General features: G+C 46.2%; 1 pseudogene; it reads right to left on the bottom strand.

The window, feature by feature from the left end:
* Positions 1-741: 741 nt before the first annotated feature.
* Positions 742-1,918, bottom strand: LOC138074229 (glutamine synthetase pseudogene; annotated as a pseudogene).
* Positions 1,919-4,634: the final 2,716 nt, after the last annotated feature.

Here is a 4,634-nt window from a genome sequence, read left to right as displayed (position 1 = left end):
TGCATGTAATTTTTAAAAGTCATCTTAAATTATCCTGAGAGCAAGGTGGTTAAATAAACACAAAGGTGGTGAAGGGGTGCTAGCTCGTGTGAGTCCATTTGCTGACTGTGGTTGGGTGGCTTGAACAACAGGCTATTCATAAGGACAGGAAATTTGCAAGACTGATGTTAGAAACTGGAAGTACCTGCACTATTTATAGTTGCATTTTTAAACAAATTCTTGAATCTGAGCGGTGAATATGTGCTATTCTAACTGGAAAGGTAATTATCAAATTCCTTAGTAGTCACTTGGCCATGGTATAGAAGTAACTTGACGCTCCGCTCAGGAGAGCAGGAGGCTGGTGATTTCTTTCATCTAAGCAGCACTGTTTTCTTTTTAAGGTTAATTCCATTCAAAGATCAAAGTCCAAATACTTAATCAAAACCACTGATTTTTCAAATCCACAGCCAATCTTGGACTAGATTTGCAACCACCAAATACTGAAGAAAGCAAAGCGAAATGAAACCAGGCCGTTACAAAATACGCAGTGTATCGAACCTTCCCCCACCCGCCCCTAGTTAGCATTTGACATTGAACTGTGCTGCTCTTCAAATTCTCTCTCCCCTTTTTTTGGGGGGAGGAATTAAGAAAGACCTTGGTACCCCATCCTTTAAGCTACAGCTATTAGGATAATGGAGAGAGGGGTGAGAGTTGAAGTGGGTGTAGAATTAGGAGGGGCTTGGTGGCTGCAAATCAGTCAACTTAGTTTTTGTACTGGGTGAGCTCATTGCCAGTTTCATTGAGAAGATACGTGCAGGGACTTCTCTGGTGGTCCAGTGGCTAAGACGCCATGCTCCCAGTGCAGGGGGCCCTGGTTCAATACCTGATCAGGGAACTAGGTCTCACATGCCACAGGTAAAGATCCTGCAAGCCACAATTAAGGCACAGACAAATAAATAAATAAGTATATTAAAAAATATTCATCCAGGTTTAAAAAAAAAAGTGAAGATGTGCAGATGAGGGCTTTTGTTATTGAGAAAGGGTCACGGTTGGCAGAGGTCTTTACAGTAAACCTTCTTCTGTCTACAGTCCTGGGAATGTGGGTGCTAAAGCCATGGTTGGTCATGCTGGCTGAAAAGTCATTGATGATGGAAGTTTCATGGAGTCCAGTTAGGTGCCAGGCATTGTTCAGGTCCCCCTTGGGATCATAGGCTCAGCTGCATGTACCATTTGCTCATGGCCTCCTCAAGGTGCTTCAGACCATTCTCTCTCATGGCCTTGGTGCTGAAGTTGGGGTGGCACCTGGCATCATTCCAGGTCCCAGGAATGGGCTTTAGGATCAAAGGTTGCTGTCATTCCAAAGTCTTCATATACATGATGTGAGATGAAATGGTCCACCCAGAGATAATGTCTGATGTCCATTCCTTCACAGGGTCTTATCTGAAATTTCCATGGGGGAGCAACGACCTTGGCACTCTGTCCTGAAAATCTTGACGCCTGGTGGTGAGCCCATACGATAATCCCCACCATAATCTTTGCTCCCTCACCACAGTCGTATGGACCTTGGGGTCCAAGGAAGCAGCTGGAAGGCCAACCCAAGGGGTGCTCACCTGTGCCCATGAGAATATATTCCTGCTTTGGTCCAAACGGGGGTGCTGGTTGCTCCCCACGTCTGTGTTCCGTTTATAGGGATGCCTTCCATGGGTCTCTGCAGCCTTTCGGTTGTACTTGAAGACTTCACAGAACCCCAGGTGGTAGTCCTTGCATAACAGGTCCTGAAACATGGCAACAGGGATGAGATACATGTCCCTGTTGGAGCTTCAGACTGAAAAGTGATAGAGCCATCAAAATGCCGCTCGGGCAACTCATCTGGCGCTGTCGATGCAGATATGCATAGCTCGGGCTTTCTCACCCCGAGGCGGGGAGATACCCCCCACATGCCTCCGTTTCAGTGGGAGCTCACTGAGGCGGCCGTGGTGGGAGGTGTCCTGGGTGGCAGGGCAGGCAGGCAGGGAGAGGGGAGTGCAGGAGGGTAGGCCAGGAGACTGGGGGTGCTGCACACACACTGCTCTTCCCCCAACCTCAGCTCTGCCAAAACCATCCCTTCCTTCTTGACTGGGCAAAGAAACAAACTGAGGCTAGAAATGGTTTGAATGGGGCAAAGGGAGGGTGTTTATTTCCTAAATCTCTCAGTCTAAGTGTTCCTTCCGTTTCTCCCTGTGTCATCTGGTCTTGGGAGGAAATGATGACGAGCCTACCTGCTTCCAGATGGCACAAGTACTGGGTACCATCTGGACCCAACGGTACGTGGCATCCTCTGTACCAGGTGATAATGGCTCAGCCTCAGGGGCAGGAGAGACAGAGTACAGGTGTGGTTTATGGATGTGATTCAGTCTTCCTGGGCCAGCTTCCCTACAGGACTAACCGGAGGCCAAATCGGGAAGAAGGAAAAGATTCATCCTGGTTCCTTTGGCCTCTTTTCCACTGGGAGTGATTCTGACTCTCACCTGCTTAGAAGTGAGGATGCCAAGGAGTTTTCTGGTACAAATAGTAACAGTGCAGAAAATTGGCCCAGAGTATAAAGAGGAGTTTGAAAAGGAAAGAATTGAGCCCATTGTATTCTCAAAGAAAAGACTTTGAAAAAAATCACAACCTATAGATTTCAAAAGGCCAGCTTCTTTCCAGTTTTCCCTTTAGAAAATATGGATATGATAAATACGCATTTGTACACACTTGCCTTGAGAAAAAGCCCCTCAGAAACACATAGTGGTTACCTCGGAGTGGTAAGATTCCAGGGGATTGTTTTTTTCTTGTTTGGATCTATGGTCCGATTTCCTCCCAATGAATGTTAATGACAGTATTGTGGGATGCTAAGTAAAAATCAGGTTCTAAAGTCAGTATGTAAAGAAAAAGATCGTGTCCCATAAAATTACCCCTTAAAGATAACTTCCCTGCTAAAATGGGATATGTGCGACTTTGTGCATCATGAAGTAGTTACCTTGAATTTAGGGCTCAAGATATATGAAAAGATATACATTTCATTGGAGAAGGAAAGGGCAGCCCACTCCAGTGTTCTTGCTTGGAGAATCCCAGGGACGGGGGAGCCTGGTGGGCTGCCGTCTATGGGGTCGCACAGAGTCGGACAAGACTGAAGTGACTTAGCTTAGCAATATACATTTTCATATACCAGAATCTGCTCAAGGTGCTGAAAAGGTGCTAAGCATTGTGGGAGCCAAAACCAGCTGCAGAGGGAGTATCTGCCATCTTGTTCTTCATTCTGTGGAGCCTCTACTCACTGAGTGGAACGGCCTGAGGTAACATCTTCACTCTTCCGATTGCTCTCTCTCTGTCTCTCTCACTACATCTTTCTCTCTCCTCCCAGGAGGTGGTGTGGGGCTTGTCTTTTTTTTGAGGGGGGAGGGAGTGCTTGTGTTAGAGCTCGGTTTGCAAAGCAAGCCATTATATTCTTTATATTCATTATAAATACACTCACTGTATATGTATTATATTTATTCTAGCTCAATAAAATTGGCATTTTATTCTAAGGTGAATTAATTAATTAGTTTAACTGAATTTATTAAATTCTAAGGTGAATTTGTTTCCACTTCACATGAAATTAAGGAAGCTTTATGTATGGTATGGGGTGTTTGTAAAGGGGTGGGTGGGTCTAAAAGCAGGGTCTTTGAGGGAGCCAAGAGGGGCTTGCTCACCTTTGCTTGGAAACTCAGCCTGGAAACTCTTGGCAGCCACAGCATCTTGTTAGTAAGGATGGCTCTTAACTATGAAAGGTCATGTTCCTGTTTGGGGTCCTGCTCTGGTTAGGGTGGGGTGGTGGGCAGGGGGAGAGACCAGTTGGAGGGATTCATTTTTATAGGTCTCTCTCCCTCACTCTCTCATCCGCAAATACAGACAGATCCCTGTAAGACCTGTGTGCTTCTGGGAGATGTCTGGGGTCCCTGGCAGAAGGAACATTCACCCAGCACCTATTTACTGATCTCCTGTTATACGTGAGGCACCGGGATTGAGTCTTCTTGGGGGCCGCCTGTATGCCCTCTTTCCTCCCCGTCATGGGGGCAGAAGAAAGTGACAGAGGAGACAAAATCACGGCGGTTTCCTGCCCTCTCATTCAGTGGCTTATCCAGCCCTGCAGATCATGTGGAGCAGGACAATGGAGTTAAGACCTGGCTTTGGGAATCAGACAGACCTGGGTTCAAATCCTACTTCTGGAACTTGTGAGCTACATGACCTTGGGCAATTTATTTGGCTATTCTAAGTCTCAAGCAAGTTAAGTCATTCTGTAAATGCCAACAAAGGTCTCTATAGTCAAAGCTATGTTTTTTCCAGTAGTCATATATTGATGCGAGGGTTGGACAATAAAGAGGCTGAGCATAGAAGTCCTTTGGACAGCAAGGAGAGCCAACCAGTCAATCCTAAAGGAAATCAACCCTGAATATTCATTGGAACGACTGATGCTGAAGCTGAAGCTCTAATAATTTGGCCACCTGAAGTGAAGAGCTGACTCATTAGAAAAGACCTTGATGCTGGGAAAGATTGAAGGCTGGAGGAGAAGGGGACGACAGAGGATGAGATGGTTGGATGGCATCACCGACTCAATGGACATGAGTTTGAGCAAGCTCTGGGAGATGGTGAAAGAC

Source organism: Capricornis sumatraensis, chromosome 2, assembly GCF_032405125.1.
Source record: "Capricornis sumatraensis isolate serow.1 chromosome 2, serow.2, whole genome shotgun sequence".
NCBI lineage: Eukaryota > Metazoa > Chordata > Mammalia > Artiodactyla > Bovidae > Capricornis > Capricornis sumatraensis.
The sequence above is the reverse complement of the archived record's forward strand: the minus strand, read 5'-3'. Positions and strand labels throughout refer to the sequence as shown.